This window comes from Pseudophryne corroboree, chromosome 2, assembly GCF_028390025.1.
Source record: "Pseudophryne corroboree isolate aPseCor3 chromosome 2, aPseCor3.hap2, whole genome shotgun sequence".
In the NCBI taxonomy this organism is placed as follows: Eukaryota; Metazoa; Chordata; class Amphibia; order Anura; family Myobatrachidae; genus Pseudophryne; species Pseudophryne corroboree.
In genome coordinates this window covers 1,043,036,383-1,043,055,254 of record NC_086445.1, presented here as the reverse complement: position 1 = coordinate 1,043,055,254, position 18,872 = coordinate 1,043,036,383, and the positions used below count along the sequence as shown (strand labels likewise).

At 45.7% G+C, this 18,872-nt stretch overlaps 1 protein-coding gene across 9 annotated transcripts in view; it reads left to right on the top strand.

Annotated features, from left to right (window-relative positions):
• STXBP5L (syntaxin binding protein 5L) overlaps positions 1-18,872 on the top strand; it is a 619,515-nt gene that overhangs the window by 336,451 nt on the left and 264,192 nt on the right. The window lies entirely within an intron of this gene.

Genomic DNA, 18,872 nt, shown 5'->3' with positions numbered 1-18,872 from the left:
CATCCTAACCCACTGCTCTATGCTCCTTACTCACTATCTCTCCTCTGTGTCACCCCTGTCTGTCTGTCCCTCCCCTATAGAGTGTGATAATGCTGATTTAGATTACCTTATAACTTCACAATAATGGGTAAGAGACACAGTACGCAATTGGCGTATGGGGTACCGTAAGGGTACGTATTTAGCGTAGCATACGCTAGGCCGTGACCGAGACGCACATGCGGCACGCTCGCTCACAGCTTAATGCGTGGTGTCGAGCACGCTATAGGCGAGCGACAACCGTAATGCTACGCTATCAGCGTAGCGGACGCTCGAGACCACGAGGAGATCACGAGCGGCGCAAACGCTCACAAGATGACAATCAGTAAACCTTGAATGTAACACACAGAAATGATACTCTTATACTGTAGACCTTGTACTGAAACACTGTAGCGATATAACGCTGCTTAACCTTGTTTACACTAAAGCTGTTTGAGCGATAGAGACGCTCCTATTACCCTCTGCAATATAATGAACACACAATACCGTGCTAAGGATACAACACCTTTACTAACAAGCTTTTAGTTATATCGAAAAGGGGTAAAACAGTTACAAGTCATACACTACATACTAACATATAATTCTAACAGAATATCTAGACAGAAATATACAATAACGTTACAATCTTAAACTAAACAGAGAGAGAGAGAATGTGGCCAATACAAACAAAGAGCGAGATAATCACAGAGAATTACTTACACACAATGGGAACGATCGCAGCACAGCCTGGTACCAGCCCCGAGTTAGTCAATATGAAAACCGTTTGTGGAGAGTGAGGGAGCTGTTCAGGCTGGCTGATCTTATATACACTGAGTACAGTATACTACAAAGGGACCTACAATCTCATTGTTCATTGGACACAGGAATGTCTCCTCGCATCATATCAAAAGGTCATAGGTTAGTTTGAACAGGTGGGCTGTGACTATTTCAAACAGCTCAGGTGGGTGGGAATCTCCGGATTCCCGCCGCATGGATAATGAACTGCAAATATAGAATATGTCCAGAAACTACTAATGGCCATAACTACACGCAGGAGCGATTAATCTTTACCTAACCAACACCGGATTATTGCTATAAAAATACTCTTCGGTTAGGTACCAGACACCACTGTTCAACCTTAATCAGACCCTTTGTACCACGCAAAGAGGGATTCCCAAGTCCGTGAACAAGTCACATTAACCAAACTTACAGTTATCATTAAGGGGAACATTATCTATAAAACGAGCTATTTGGTTCTATTATTAAACGATTGAGTCGCCCGCTAGACGCACACAAACTCTACCGTAAATGCACATACCACGCGCTCGAGCGCATGGCCGAGGCGCCATCACGCGGCTGCGTATATCCACACGCACGGGAGAGAATGTGCACGTGCAGCAGGCACGCGCATGAGGTGCATATATGGCAACGTGCAGCGTGATATTTTTCTGACTTTGACAGTCCACCCTTTGGCAGTCATCAATAACTGCCACTTCCTAAAACAGTTCAAAAAGAGAAAAATATATGTCATGTAAAAATACATTTCTATGATTGGGTAAGGGAGAAGAGAGGAAGGTGGGAAAAAGGTATGACCTAGTGAGATAGTAGAAGCATGTATGTATGAGTCCATGTTTGAGGGGTCATGTATCATCGTGCCGTACGTGTTTTAAATCAAGCTTCGAGGTATTGCGAAGTATACATTTGAATTCCTTCTTATCCCGTATTACGGGCCTGTGGATGGGCTGTCAAACTTTACCGAGCTCTTTTCGGCTTTTGGTTGCAACAAAATGGGGGAGCACATTTTAGTTGATGATACATGAATGGGGGGATATGTGAGTGCTGATATCTGTGCCTGTATTCCCTATCGACTATGTGTGTCATTACCTGAAGGTTGTAGAGATGAAGATAAGAAGCAATTATGGTAAATGCAGTCATAAACTATGTGAGTTTAATGTACATTTGCCGATTGAGGTCTTGTCTGATGTCTTGTCTCGATGTACATGTTGACTGTAGTCTCCCGATGCTTTTGCTATAATTGCTTGAGCAAAAAGCTTTCTCAATGTCCATAGACTTACAATCTTTGAAGTGTTGGGCTATCGTAAAATTTTAGAGTCACTAGGGAAAATGGGGTCTATGGCATTGTCCATCAATGGTCTGTGTAAAAGGTTGTCAAATTCTTCTTCCAAGCGAGACTTTGTACCTTGGAGAAAAAACAAAGGAGAAACGGGTGAAAGAAACGGACCGTGGAATCACATTTTCATCACAACATTGTCTCTATTGTTGGGTCATATATCAAATTTGTTGTTGTTAGTACAGTGTCCTCGCTTCTTAAACTCATCACTCGGGCACTACGTTTACACTTCGTTAAAACCCGAACGCATCTTAATATCAGACCGACCAATATGATGACACCCAGAATACACAAAAGAAATTTCCCTACATCCATGACAATACCTTGGGCCCATTCTCCTAAACCAGAGAACCAATTTCATGGGTTCAACCATGACACCCAACTGGTCAGCTCATTACCCACAGCAGCAAGGGTGAGATTGTGTTTCCTTCGGAACTCCCATTTTAATTGTAAAATGTCATCCATCTTTTGGTCTATGACCTCGGCTGGGTCCTCCGTGCTGTTTGTAATGTACGTGCAGCACTTGATTCCATATTGAGTTGCCAGGGTTACACAATACCCGCCTGTCACAGCTGTGAGGTAATTGAGAATCATCCTATGCTGAACCAGTTCTGTTTTGTAGGCTTGTAACTCTTTCCCAGTGTACCTGAATGTGTCGTCATACATTTCGGTGATATTGTCTAATAAATTTGCAAGCGCACATATATATTTATAATTTATCACTCCTCTAGCGGTACGAGTGATATCTAACGCGAGTAGGAATTGAATCCCGGTGGATTCATGGATCAGGTCAGAGGCTGAATGCTCTGTTCTTTCTATCAGGTGCCGTTTAACGATGTGCTCGTAATGAGTGTGAGTATAAGGAGCTTGGGCACTGCGGTGAATATCTTTCATTTTAGTGCGGGATACAGTCATTACCTCAGGCAGTACTTTTCCAATATAACATAACCCTTCTGAGTTTGGGGCAAGCCACTTATACGCCTTCCTCCCGCATATGAAGTATGCATCATCGGGTAGAACATATGGGACGGAGTGTGACATAACCATATTACAGATTTTCCATGTGAACTCTCCTAACCCTAATTCTTCCATCTGTTTAGTACACGTATCAGTTTGTACGATCTGTGCACAGTATCCTGGTGATACTTCTCCAACTCGCATGATCCTACTTCCTAAGGTGTACCTATACCGAAAGAATTTCCTATGGTCGGCTATCTGGCGTATAAGTTCTGTGTCTATGGGCAATCTGTCAGCTCTATGTGAGAATGTCATGGTTTGATTACTCCATGACACTTCCCAATTTCCCGGCTTTCGGGGATTGGAAATGTTAAAGCACACTAAGGACCTATCCACATGATATTGGTGGAGCTTCAAACTAGGAGGACTAGAGATATTAAACCTCTTGTCCACCGGCCTCCCACCACTTAGCTCAAGTACCTCTTCTACCGTTAAAGGGAATGGTACTAGTCCTGATTTGCTATGGCCTTGAGGTACTTGAGAGCATACCCAACAGTCTGTCTGATTTAACACTTTACCCACTAAGGAGTGATAGTCACTCAATGGATACCGGTCCATGTGGACATTAAAACTGGACTGACATTTCTTTATGCACCCATCCTCAACTATGTTGTCACAATGCCTACAGATGCCGTTCTCTTCAGCTAACAATCCTTCACAATTCCTTCTATTGTCAATGCTACCAGATCGTTTTCTGATACTCGCCTTTACTCTGAGATTATGTTGTTCTTGGAAATCTACGCCTGCATCCTTGTCATCAGAACCCATTCCCGATCCTTTCTCGACCTCCATGGTACTCTCACCGAAACAGACTGCTCTGGTCAACATCATGGTCAACAGGAAAATCCGGATCACAGTCTCTTGGGGCAAGTCCATCTTTGAGGAGTAAAAGGAGAAAACTAAGAAGGGGGAAGGGAAATATGAGGGAGGTGGGAACTGGAGAAAATAACAAATGGGAAAAAGAAATCTGGCTCGACAAGCTTCCAGTCTTGTTATTCTCAGCGCTCAGGTGTCGTCTCAATCCTCCCTGAACAGACACTCTAGTGATACAACCTCTACCGTCTGTTCTTTATCACGGGACCTCTCTGGGTCAGTGACCTTTTTTACAATGAGACGAATGGACCCAAGTCTCTCTCTCGGCAACCTTCAAAGCAGTTGTGCTGGTCAATAAGACTTGATATGGTCCTTCCCATCTGTCAATAAGGCAACCTGAGCGTAGAAAATTCCGTATCATTACATAATCCCCAGGTTCAATGTCATGACAATTACTGTCTGGCAAATCAGGAATCACCAAGTTTAGATTATCATTCTGATTCCTCAATTGCTTACTCATCTTAACCAAGTACTTTACGGTTACTTCATTGTTACATTTCAAATCATCCTGGGGGTTAATCATAACATGGGGTTGTCGACCAAACAGAATTTCAAAAGGAGACAGATTAAGAGGGGACCTGGGAGTGGTTCTGATGCTGTATAATACGATTGGCAAAGCTTCAGGCCATAACAGTCCTGTTTCAGTCATTACCTTGCTCAATTTATTTTTAATAGTGCTGTTAACTCTTTCCACCTTTGCACTCGCCTGGGGGCGATACGGAGTATGCAGCTTACTATTAATTCCCATCAACTTACACATTGTTTGAAAGACTTCACCTGTAAAGTGGGTACCCCTATCACTTTCAATTATTCTAGGGATACCGTACCTACACACAAATTCCTGCACAATTTTCTTTGCAGTAAATACAGCGGTATTTGTGGCCGCAGGAAATGCTTCAACCCAATTTGAAAATACATCAATACAGACCAAAACATACTTTAAATTTCTACAAGGTGGCAATTGTATGAAATCAATCTGTATTACCTGAAAAGGACCATCTGTTGGAGGGATATGAGATGGCTCTGTCGGTATTGCCTTTCCGATATTCTTCCTCAAGCAGGTGAGACATGTCATCGCTCTCTTACCCGCATGGGAAAAAAATCCTGGGGCGCACCAATAAGCTCTTACTAGCTTGCACATCCCTTCTTTGCCTAGATGAGTCAGCCCATGTGCTGCTTCCGCTAGACTTGGAAGGTATGCTCTTGGTGCCACTGGTTTACCATGTCCATCTGTCCAGAGTCCTGAGGACTCCTGGTCATATCCTTTTGACTTCCAAACTGCCTTTTCCTGTGGGGAACACAAATTTTGCATTTCACACAATTTCTGTGTGTTTACAGTATTAAATACCATCAGTCGTGTACTATCTGTTTGTATGGGGTTACTAGCTGCTGATTTAGCAGCTTCGTCTGCTCGGCTGTTACCAAGTGATACCGGGTCTTGGCTATACGTGTGAGCTTTACACTTGATAACAGCCACTCTGTCGGGTTCCTGTATCGCTGTTAGAAGTCTTTTGATGTGGGCTGCATGCGCTACGGGTGTGCCAGCTGCCATCATGAAATTTCTGAGGCGCCATAGGGCTCCGAAATCATGGACTACTCCGAATGCATACCTAGAATCTGTGTAGATATTGGCTGACTTGCCCTTAGCCAATTCACATGCTCTGGTTAGGGCAACCAGTTCAGCAACTTGTGCTGAGTGAGGTGGGCCTAGCGGTTCTGCTTCTATGGTACCTTGGTCATCTACGACTGCGTATCCAGTACACAAGTCTCCTGAGTCCGTCTGTCTGTGACAACTACCGTCAGTGTAGAAAGTAAAATCTACATCTTCCAGTGGGTTGTCACTGATGTCAGGCCTTGCCGTGAAATTTTGGGTCAAATATTCCATACAATCATGCATGTCATCCCCCGTATTAAATCCTCCTTCACCACCACTCTCATCCTCCACCCTTTGTGCCTGTCCAGGCACACCTGGGAGATACGTTGCAGGATTTAATGCGCTGCATCTCCTTATGGTAATGTTTACGGGAGCCATCAGTGCCAATTCCCATCTTGTAAACCGCGCTGATGAGACGTGTCTGGTTTGGGCAGAATTTAGTAAGGCTGACACTGCATGTGGTGTATGAATTGTGAGGTTGTGTCCTAGCACTACATCTTCGCTTTTTGTAACTAGCAATGCTATCGCTGCAACACTTCGCAAGCATGTGGGGATGGATCGCGCTACCGTGTCAAGCTGGGCGCTGTAGTAAGCTACCGGCCTGCTGGCATCACCATGCTTCTGGGTTAGGACACCTGCTGCGCAACCAGCACTCTCTGTTCCGTACAGCTCAAAGGGTTTCCTATAGTCTGGCATACCTAATGCTGGTGCCTGTGTTAGGCACTGTTTTAGTCTTTCAAATGCCATCTCGGATTCGTCTGTGTGCGAGATCCGATCAGGTTTACTTGATGAGACCATCTCCTGCAAAGGTAGGGCTAGTATGGAAAAACCTGGGATCCAGTTACGGCAATACCCACACATTCCTAAAAACGTTCTAATCTGTTGCTGGGTTTGTGGCAGGGTCATGTCACGAATTGCTTGAATTCTATCAGCGGTAAGGTGTCTCAGTCCTTGTGTTAGACAGTGTCCCAAATACTTCACACGGGTCTGGCATAATTGTAACTTGTCTTTGGAAACCTTGTGTCCTGTGTCTGAAAGATGAAACAGGAGCTGTTTCGTATCTCTCAGGGACGCTTCCAATGAATCTGAACACAGTAGTAAATCGTCCACGTACTGTATCAATACTGATCCACTCACTGGTTGGAAAGACTGTAAACAATCATGCAGAGCTTGTGAGAAAATACTTGGACTGTCTATGAAACCTTGGGGTAAGCGAGTCCATGTATATTGAACTCCTCTGTATGTAAATGCAAATAAGTATTGGCTGTCAGGGTGTAGAGGTACCGAGAAGAAAGCGGAGCAGAGGTCAATCACAGTGAAAAATTTGGCAGTGGGAGGGATTTGCATTAGGATGACAGCTGGATTAGGCACTACGGGGAATTGACTCTCAACTATTTTGTTGATCCCTCTTAGATCCTGCACTAATCGGTAACCCCTCCCCCCACTCTTTTTAACAGGGAAGATGGGACTATTTGCAGTGCTGGACGTCCTTACCAGAATGCCCTGTTGTAGCAAGCGCTCTATTACAGGGTAAACTCCTAACTCCACCTCTGGCTTCAGAGGACATTGTGGGATTTTTGGAGCTATCCTACCATCTTTTACTTGCACAACTACTGGGGCTACATTTGCCATCAATCCAGTGTCTTGTCCATCTTTGGTCCAAAGTGACTCCGGTATCTGGGAAATCATTTCTTCTACCTTGGACGGACACCTATTTATAGTAACGGTGTGTGACATTAATCTTGTTGGGGAGTCTAGCATATCCTGCGCTTCCTGAGCGTGGTTTTCGGGTATGTCCAAGAACACACCTTCAGGAGTACAGTATATGACGCATCCCATTTTGCACAGTAAATCTCTCCCTAAGAGATTAGTCGGAGCCGATGCAGCCAGCAGGAAAGAATGCTTGGTATGCAAAGGCCCTATCGTAATCTCTGCGGGTTTGCTTAAAGGGTAATGCTGTACTACTCCTGTTACTCCCATGGCTGGAATTGTTTTACCAGTGGTTCTCATGCCCACGGTCGAATTTATCACTGACTTGGCCGCCCCCGTATCTACAAGGAAATTTAGAGATTTACCAGCTACATCAATTGTGACCTCGGGTTCACTTCCAAGGTTCGCAATTAACTTCACTGGCTGCAGATTACAGGTGTGGCCTCGCCCCTATGGTGCATGGTGGCCTCCCTGTATTGCGCTGGCAGCTATTACCTGTGAAGGGGGTAAATGGGATCTATCAGTGACTTGCCAGTCTCTTTTTGGGGGATACCTTTTTGTTTCCCCTGCGTGTGGCTCATAACTTCGTCTCTGCGGTCCTTGCTCCCAATTTCGTGTGTCATTTCGTTGTCTAGGGGGTTGGTATGATCTTTGTGCATTCTTTGATTTACAGTGTCGTGCAAAATGTCCCTCTTTATGACAGTAATAACAAGTTACTACATTTGACTTACCCACAGGGGTCGGAGATTTATACAGAGATGGCCTTGTGGTCAGGGCCTGTATACTTACGGCCATTAACTTATCACTTTGTGACTCCCTGTGTCTGGTGATATTCCGTTCATGATCAACAGCAGCCTCTCTCAAAGTAGCCACCGACAGACCTCGCCAACATGGTTGGGTGGTCTGTACCCTTGTCCTTAATACTTCTTTTAAACCTTCCATTAACACAGATACTGCTACTGCTCTATGATTTACATTTGTCGAAATGTCTTCTATGCCTGTATACTTAGCCATTTCCTGTAGTGCCCGATGAAAATAATCAGCAGCTGTTTCTCCCTCTTTTTGTTTGATGGAAAAAAATTTATTCCATTTGGCAACAGCTGGAAAATACTCTTTTAACTGTAAATTTATTCTCTTTACATTATCTTGGTTGTACACATCCGTAAGGGGTACATCTTCATCTAATTTACAGTCAGCTAAAAATCTTGCAGAGTCGATATTGGAGGGTAAACATGCCCTCAGCAATATCTGCCAGTCTTTGTTATTGGGCTCCACAGTATTTCCTAGATCTCTAATGTATTTCTGACTAGCAGCTAGATCTTTCCTAGGATCAGGGAATTCAGACACCATTGTTCTTAATTCCATTCGGGAAAAGGGGCAGTGCATGGCGATGTGTCTGAGAGGAGTGACTCCTGAAGTGTCAGTTTTCCCATTTGGCACTGCTATTACCCTAACGGGATTAAGTCCAATAACATCTTTCTGAGTAGATTCTACAACATGTGGTGAAATGGTTTCAGCATAGTGTATGGTGCCGTACTTACCGGATGATACGACCTCACCTGTCCCTCCGCTAGGGGGCTTTGACGCTAATCTTACGGGTTGGGCCGTGCCCACTGTTGTTTCTGCTATGGTGGCTGCTAGAGAGAGTGCTGATATTGTTGTTGGCTCATCCTCTTGGTCACACTCCTGGGGAAAGTTTAAAACAGGGTACAGCTTGCACGGGTTAGTATTTGCATCAATAATCTTAGTCACATTATTCTTAACATTTATACAGTTACTAAGTGCATGTTTATCATTCACCAGTGTGCCATTCTCTGTGACCACCTGCTCTCCCGTTATGTATGGTGGCGGTGGCGCCGTGGCTATCAGTTTCTTGATAGGGTTAGATCCAGCCGCCTGAGCCAATCCTCTCTGTATTTCACCCTCCTGCTGCCATAACTGTAAATAGTCATAATGTTTGATTCGTCTCTTTGCAGATTTAATGAGACATATCCTTCTCCTTAGATTTTGCAACACATCTGGGCTAAAACTGCCTACCCGTGGGAACTTTTCCCCATCGTGCACAGTCATTCTTTCCCATTCATCGCACAAAACCTCTGTGTGTGATCCGTATTTCTCACACATTACATACCTTGCCGACCCGATTGGTCGGTTTACTAAGTCAACCTGAACCGAGGTTGATCGCCCCCTACCTGAACAACTGGCCCTCATCCTTGCAGGTGTTGCTTTCACTACCTCTGACCTTCAAATCAGGGTCTTCAGCGAACCCTTACAAAACCAAGATGTCCTGGGCAGGCCGGCGGCGAAGTTTACCGAGTACTCCACTCACTCGCCCACGTCGACTAATACGCCCACACACTGCCTTAGCGCTGGCGTACTCAACCTAGGGCCCCTGCGACCTGAACCTCTATTTACTGGAACATGTGGGTGTGATCCGAAGAGCACTTAACCCTTTCCAGTAACTATTGGTTGTTGGATAGTTCCCAAGTGACTAGCGAACTTCCCTTAAAATAAAAAAATATTACACAAATCACGTTAGAATGTACAAATAGCGTTTATGACCCCTCTAGCGTACGCAAATGGTACTGGGTCAAGTTACTAACTAATGCACACAATTACGTGCGGTACAATCGTTCTGCACATAAGCAACTAATCTTATGTGCGGAGCGACCAGTGGAATCGAAAATTGTGGCTGCGAATTCCTTCAGCCAGAGCTTAATGGCCTATATGGGTACCGCACCAACCCTTTCTGGTGTTGTGCTCTTTTACTCTTTATCTATAGCGGACTTCTTAGTCTGCTGTACCTGGACCTCCTGATCTGTCTGGACCTCCTGGTCTGTGCTACAGTAGACCTCCTGGTCTGCTATACTCTAATGCTCTTTTTTAATGTTTAACAAGGGATGCCTCCCAAGCCACCATGCAGTCACTTACACGTATGTACCTTCACGAGAACTCGATTTCCTTTGGTTCAACCCCAAAATTTTTTAGAAACTTATATATATATGTATACACACTCTTTCACCTCATATACACTTTACTTTCGTTTCTGCGCAGAAATCCCTTTCATTCAGTAACACAGTTCAGTCCAGATGAGTTGCAAATTAGAGAAGGATCTATTAACTTAAAATTTTGGACACTGAAATTGACTTGCGCTATTATCGCGTTACCTCCTTTTCTCCTACTTAAAATAATACTATCGTGTGATTTGTATTATGTGGGCGTACCCAGACGCTCCGTTGCGTAATATACGCTCCGTGCGTAGACCCTTGCGTCGCGTACACTCGTTCTGCCCCTTGTTAGAGACACGTGTACGTAAGCCAGGTATGTCCACAGTAACACAACTAACACGTTTATCAATGTAAATGACCTTTAATTGTAATCATCTACTGAACACCACACAGAACTTCCTTGTATTTTAGGCAAGCCGTGTGCGTGTTTTACAAATTACTTCCTTACGTATTAATATTAACTTTTAACTACCAATAGCAACAAATCTTTCTCAGCACGTTATCAATTGTGAAATGGCAAACAGGAAGGTGATATGTGAAAATACACAAATGAAAAGAGATACAGTTGTGTGTGTGCGTGCGTGTGTATGCAAAACAGAAATAAACAGTTTTTTGAAAAAAAAAAAACAATAGCGTATTGTTCTTACCTCCGGTTCCGGATCCCACCAGCACTCCTTCAATCGAGCGAAACAGACGCTTATCTAGTCAGCACTACTGTATCCCGATACGAAGGAATACTGCCTTCCCGCCCTTGCTGACTGATAACGTTTGTTTTCGCTAGTGCGGATATGTTGAGGACGGACGAGCCGCCAATTGATAATGCTGATTTAGATTACCTTATAACTTCACAATAATGGGTAAGAGACACAGTACGCAATTGGCGTATGGGGTACCGTAAGGGTACGTATTTAGCGTAGCATACGCTAGGCCGTGACCGAGACGCACATAAGGCACGCTCGCTCACAGCTTAATGCGTGGTGTCGAGCACGCTATAGGCGAGCGACAACAGTAATGCTGCGCTATCAGCGTAGCGGACGCTCGAGACCACGAGGAGATCACGAGCGGCGCAAACGCTCACAAGATGACAATCAGTAAACCTTGAATGTAACACACAGAAAAGATATTCTTATACTGTAGACCTTGTACTGAAACACTGTAGCGATATAACGCTGCTTAACCTTGTTTACACTAAAGCTGTTTGAGCGATAGAGACGCTCCTATTACCCTCTGCAATATAATGAACACACAATACCGTGCTAAGGATCCAACACCTTTACTAACAAGCTTTTAGTTATATCGAAAAGGGGTAAAACAGTTACAAGTCATACACTACAAACTAACATATAATTCTAACAGAATATCTAGACAGAAATATACAATAACGTTACAATCTTAAACTAAACAGAGAGAGAGAGAATGTGGCCAATACAAACAAAGAGCGAGATAATCACAGAGAATTACTTACACACAATGGGAACGATCGCAGCGCAGCCTGGTACCAGCCCCGAGTTAGTCAATATGAAAACCGTTTGTGGAGAGTGAGGGAGCTGTTCAGGCTGGCTGATCTTATATACACTGAGTACAGTATACTACAAAGGGACCTACAATCTCATTGTTCATTGGACACAGGAATGTCTCCTCGCATCATATCAAAAGGTCATAGGTTAGTTTGAACAGGTGGTCTGCGACTATTTCAAACAGCTCAGGTGGGTGGGAATCTCCGGATTCCCGCCGCATGGATAATGAACTGCAAATATAGAATATGTCCAGAAACTACTAATGGCCATAACTACACGCAGGAGCGATTAATCTTTACCTAACCAACACCTGATTATTGCTATAAAAATACTCTTCGGTTAGGTACCAGACACCACTGTTCAACCTTAATCAGACCCTTTGTACCACGCAGAGAGGGATTCCCAAGTCCGTGAACAAGTCACATTAACCAAACTTACAGTTATCATTAAGGGGAACATTATCTATAAAACAAGCTATTTGGTTCTATTATTAAACGATTGAGTCGCCCGCTAGACGCACACAAACTCTACCGTAAATGCACATACCACGCGCTCGAGCGCATGGCCGAGGCGCCATCACGCGGCTGCGTATATCCACACGCACGGGAGAGAATGTGCACGTGCAGCAGGCACGCGCATGAGGTGCATATATGGCAACGTGCAGCATGATATTTTTCTGACTTTGACAAGTGTAATCTCTCATCCTAACCCACCGCTCTATGCTCCTCACTCACTGTCTCTCCTCTCTGTGTCACCCCTGTCTGTCTGTCCCTCCCCTATAGAGTGTAAGCTCTCATCCTAACCCACCGCTCTATGCTCCTCACTCACTATCTCTCCTCTGTGTGTCACCCCTGTCTGTCTGCCCCTCCCCTATAGAGTGTAAGCTCGCATCCTAACCCACCGCTCTATGCTCCTCACTCACTGTCTCTCCTCTGTGTCACCCCTGTCTGTCCCTCCCCTATAGAGTGTAAGCTCTCATCCTAACCCACCGCTCTATGCTCCTCGCTCACGGTCTCTCCTCTGTCACCCCTGTCTATCTGCCCCTCCCATATAGAGTGTAAGCTCTCATCCTAACCCACCGCTCTATGCTCCTCACTCACTGTCTCTCCTCTCTGTGTCACCCCTGTCTTTCTGCCCCTCCCCTATAGAGTGTAAGCTCTCCTCCTAACCCACCGCTCTATACTCCTCGCTCACTGTCTCTCCTCTGTGTCACCCCTGTCTGTCTGCCCCTCCCCTATAGAGTGTAAGCTCTCATCCTCACCCACCGCTCTATCCTCCTCACTCACTGTCTCTCCTCTGTGTCACCCCTGTCTGTCTGTCTGCCTCTCCCCTATAGAGTGTAATCTCTCATCCTAACCCACCGCTTTATGCTCCTCACTCACTGTCTCTCCTCTGTGTCACCCCTGTCTGTCTGCTCCTCCCCTATAGAGTGTAAGCTCTCATCCTAACCCACCGCTCTATGCTCCTCACTCACTATCTCTCCTCTGTGTCACCCCTGTCTTTCTGCCCCTCCCCTATAGAGTGTAAGCTCTCATCCTAACCCACCGCTCTATGTTCCTCACTCACTGTCTCTCCTCTGTGTCACCCCTGTCTGTCTGTCCCTCCCCTATAGACTGTAAACTCTCATCCTAACCCACCATTCTATGCTCCTCACTCACTGTCTCTCCTCTGTGTCACCCCTGTCTGTCTTCCCCTCCCCTATAGAGTGTAAGCTCTCATCTTAACCCACCGCTCTATGCTCCTCACTCACTGTCTCTCCTCTCTGTGTCACCACTGTCTGTATGCCCTCCCCTATAGAGTGTAAGCTCTCATCCTAACCCACTGCTTTATACTCCTCACTCACTGTCTCTCCTCTGTGTCACCCCTCACAACCAAAAAATTTTACAGGTACCCCCTCTCTTGCGCCTCTACAATTGAAGAATAATGTGAGTATGTTAACTCTACTTATCTTAAAACCGGGGATTTCTTCGTATCCCAATATCTCCTGGATTAAATTTGCACTTCAAATGATGGTCAAATATATCTCCAATGACGTTCACATGTAAAGAGAAAATTAAAACACCACCTAGTGCAATAAATTCATATCACTTTTTCTTAAAAAACCTCTACAATAAAAAGGGGTGATTTTCCACCTTGGATATAATGAATGTCAGTCCAATAAATGGATAAAAAGTCTCTTTTTTAATATTAAAAATCACAATCCAATTCCAGCAATCTTCATCACAAGAAGAAAGACATAAAATCAATTCACATCTCAGATTTTATGAGGGTGGCCTCCTACCAGATTTTGGGATTTCAAAGTGCACGTATGGAAGCTGTGTAGATATTATGTATCTCCAAGGATACTAGCTCCGGTCGTGGATACTTCGTCCTCTCCTCGTCTGGTCAGTCCGCCACCAATCTCCTCTGTTAGCCAACGCGTTTCGATCGGATGATCTTTCTCAAGGCATATTCCAAATGATCCATCTTCCCTGATATTTATACCCATTTGAAATGGTATCCCTAATTACTGGGAGGAGCCACTCTCATTTACAATACAAATTCATTTATATACATTCCATCCATATAAATTTCTAATCTAACATCCATATATTGCTCTCTAGTATGTCATTAACAACATTCTTCAAAAATAGGCTGCATAAAGGCCGCATTTCATAGTTAAAAACTATTAATTTAAAAAATCTCGTGTACCGGAAGTAGCCCGTGCTTATGGAATATACTCCCGAATTTCCCTCACTTAAAGTTCCCCTCCTATCTAAACTGGAAAAAAACGGGCCGTGACTTCCGGTCACGTGACCGCCACACATCACATGTATAGAAGACACCTGCTTGTAATGGGAGGCCCGGTCACGTGATTTAATTTACCGGAAGTCCTCCCGCGGCTCTTACGAGTGAGTTCTCTTTCCTGGACAGATCTAGTAACCGGACGTAACTTCCGGTCACGTGACCGTTTTTTTCAGTTTAGATAGGAGGGGAACTTTAAGTGAGGGAAATTCGGGAGTATATTCCATAAGCACGGGCTACTGGTAGGAGGCCACCCTCATAAAATCTGAGATGTGAATTGATTTTATGTCTTTCTTCTTGTGATGAAGATTGCTGGAATTGGATTGTGATTTTTAATATTAAAAAAGAGACTTTTTATCCATTTATTGGACTGACATTCATTATATCCAAGGTGGAAAATCACCCCTTTTTATTGTAGAGGTTTTTTAAGAAAAAGTGATATGAATTTATTGCACTAGGTGGTGTTTTAATTTTCTCTTTACATGTGAACGTCATTGGAGATATATTTGACCATCATTTGAAGTGCAAATTTAATCCAGGAGATATTGGGATACGAAGAAATCCCCGGTTTTAAGATAAGTAGAGTTAACATACTCACATTATTCTTCAATTGTAGAGGCGCAAGAGAGGGGGTACCTGTAAAATTTTTTGGTTGTGAGTGTTGAGTGGGGTGACGGTAACACCCTTTTCAGGTTCCCATTCTTCTGCTGCCTATATGCGCATTTTCATGCAGGTGTAGAAATCTCTTTTTCTCTGTGTCACCCCTGTCTGTCTGCCCCTCCCCAATAGAGTGTAAGCTCTCATCCTAACCCACCGCTCTATGCTCCTCACTCACTGTCTCTCCTCTGTGTCACCCCTGTCTGTCTGCCCCTCCCCTATAGAGTGTAAGCTCTCCTCCTAACCCACCGCTCTATGCTCCTCACTCACTATCTCTCCTCTGTGTCACCCCTGTCTGTCTGTCCCTCCCCTATAGAGTGTAAGCTCTCATCCTAATCCACGTACTATGCTTCTCACTCACTGTCTCTCCTCTGTGTCACCCCTGTCTTGTCTGTCCCTCCCCTATAGAGTGTAAGCTCTCATCCTAATCCACGTACTATGCTTCTCACTCACTGTCTCTCCTCTGTGTCACCCCTGTCTGTCTGCCCCTCCCCTATAGAGTGTAAAATCTCATCCTAATCCACCCCTCTATGCTTCTCACTCACTGTCTCTCCTCTCTGTGTCACCCCTGTCTGTCTGTCCCTCCCCTATAGAGTGTAAGCTCTCATCCATTCCTTACCCACCGCTCTATGCTCCTCACTCACTGTCTCTCTTCTGTGTCACCCCTGTCTGTCTCCCCCTCCCCTATTGAGTGTAAGCTCTCATCCTCACCCACCGCTCTATGCTCCTCACTCACTGTCTCTCCTCTGTGTCACCCCTGTCTGTCTGTCCCTCCCCGATAGAGTGTAATCTCTCATCCTAACCCACCGCTCTATGCTCCCCACTCACTGTCTCTCCTCTCTGTGTCACCCCTGTCTGTCTGCTCCTCCCATATAGAGTGTAAGCTCTCATTCTAACCCACCGCTCTATGCTCCTTACTCACTGTCTCTCCTCTGTGTCACCCCTGTCTTTCTGCCCCTCCCCTATAGAGTGTAAGCTCTCCTCCTAACCCACCGCTCTATACTCCTCGCTCACTGTCTCTCCTCTGTGTCACCCCTGTCTGTCTGCCCCTCCCCTATAGAGTGTAAGCTCTCATCCTAACACACCACTCTATACTCCTCACTCACTGTCTCTCCTCTCTTTGTCAACCCTGTCTGTCTGTCCCTCCCCTATAGAGTGTAATCTCTCATCCTAACCCACCGCTCTATGCTCCTCACTCACTGTCTCTCCTCTGTGTCACCCCTGTCTTTCTGCCCCTCCCCTATAGAGTGTAAGCTCTCCTCCTAACCCACCACTCTATACTCCTCACTCACTGTCTTTCCTCTCTGTGTCACCACTGTCTGTCTGTCCCTCCCCTATAGAGTGTAAGCTCTCATCCTAACCCACCGCTCTATGCTCCTCACTCACTGTCTCTCCTCTGTGTCACCCCTGTCTGTCTCCCCCTCCCCTATAGAGTGTAAGCTCTCATCCTAACCCACCGCTCTATGCTCCTCACTTACTGTCTCTCCCCTCTGTGTCACCCCTGTCTGTCTGCCCCTCCCCTATAGAGTGTAAGCTCTCATCCTAACCCACCGCTCTATGCTCCTCACTCACTGTCTCTCCTCTGTGTCACCCCTGTCTGTCTGCCCCTCCCCTATAGAGTGTAAGCTCTCATCCTAACCCACCACTCTATCCTCCTCACTCACTGTCTCTCCTCTGTGTCACCCCTGTCTGTCTGCCCCTCCCCTATAGAGTGTAAGCTCTTATCCTAACCCACCACTCTATCCTCCTCACTCACTGTCTCTCCTCTCTGTCACCCCTGTCTGTCTGCCCCTCCCCTATAGAGTGTAAGCTCTCATCCTAACCCACCGCTCTATGCTCCTCACTCACTGTCTCTCCTCTGTGTCACCCCTGTCTGTCTGCCCCTCCCCTATAGAGTGTAAGCTCTCATCCTAACCCACCACTCTATCCTCCTCACTCACTGTCTCTCCTCTGTGTCACCCCTGTCTGTCTGCCCCTCCCCTATAGAGTGTAAGCTCTCATCCTAACCCACCACTCTATACTCCTCACTCACTGTCTTTCCTCTCTGTGTCACCACTGTCTGTCTGTCCCTCCCCTATAGAGTGTAAGCTCTCATCCTAACCCACCGCTCTATGCTCCTCACTCACTGTCTCTCCTCTGTGTCACCCCTGTCTGTCTCCCCCTCCCCTATAGAGTGTAAGCTCTCATCCTAACCCACCGCTCTATGCTCCTCACTTACTGTCTCTCCCCTCTGTGTCACCCCTGTCTGTCTGCCCCTCCCCTATAGAGTGTAAGCTCTCATCCTAACCCACCGCTCTATTCTCCTCACTCACTGTCTATCCTCTGTGTCACCCCTGTCTGTCTGCCCCTCCCCTATAGAGTGTAAGCTCTCATCCTAACCCACCGCTCTATGCTCCTCACTCACTGTCTCTCCTCTGTGTCACCCCTGTCTGTCTGCCCCTCCCCTATAGAGTGTAAGCTCTCATCCTAACCCACCACTCTGTCCTCCTCACTCACTGTCTCTCCTCTGTGTCACCCCTGTCTGTCTGCCCCTCCCCTATAGAGTGTAAGCTCTCATCCTAACCCACCTCTCTATGCTCCTCACTCACTGTCTCTCCTCTCTGTGTCACCCCTGTTTGTCTGCTCCTCCCCTATAGAGTGTAAGCTCTCATCCTAACCCACCTCTCTATGCTCCTCACTCACTGTCTCTCCTCTGTGTCACCCCTGTCTGTCTGCCCCTCCCCTATAGAGTGTAAGATCTCATCCTAATCCACGTACTATGCTTCTCACTCACTGTCTCTCCCCTTTGTGTCACCCCTGTCTGTCTGCCCCTCCCCTATAGAGTGTAAGATCTCATCCTAATCCACGTACTATGCTTCTCACTCACTGTCTCTCCTCTGTGTCACCCCTGTCTGTCTGCCCCTCCTCTACAGAGTGTAAGCTCTCCTACTAACCCACCACCCTATGCTCCTCACTCACTGTCTCTCCTCTGTGTCACACCTGTCTCTCTGCCCCTCTCCTATAGAGTGTAATCTCTTATTCTACCCCACTGTTCTATGCTCCTCGCTCACTGTCTCTCCGCTCTGTGTCACCCCTGTCTGTCTGCCCCTATAGAGTGTAAGCTCTCATCTTAACCACCGCTCTATGCTCCTAACTCACTGTGTTTCCTTTCTGTGTCACCCCTGTCTGTCTACCCCTACCTTACCCTACAAGCATTGCCCTATTCATGAGTTCTGACCAGTATTCATGAGTTCTGACCAGTATTCATGAGTTCTGACCAGTATTCATGAGTTCTGACCAGTATTCATGAGTACTGACCAGTGTTCATGAGGTATGGCCAGTAATCATGAGGTCTGACCAGTATTCATGAGTTGTGACCAATATTCTGGAGGTCTGTCCAGTATTCATGAGGTGCGACCAGTATTCATGAGGTGCGACCAGTATTCATGAGGTCTGACCAATATTCATGAGGTGCAACCAATATTCATGAGTTGTGACCAATATTCATGAGGTCTGACCAATATTCA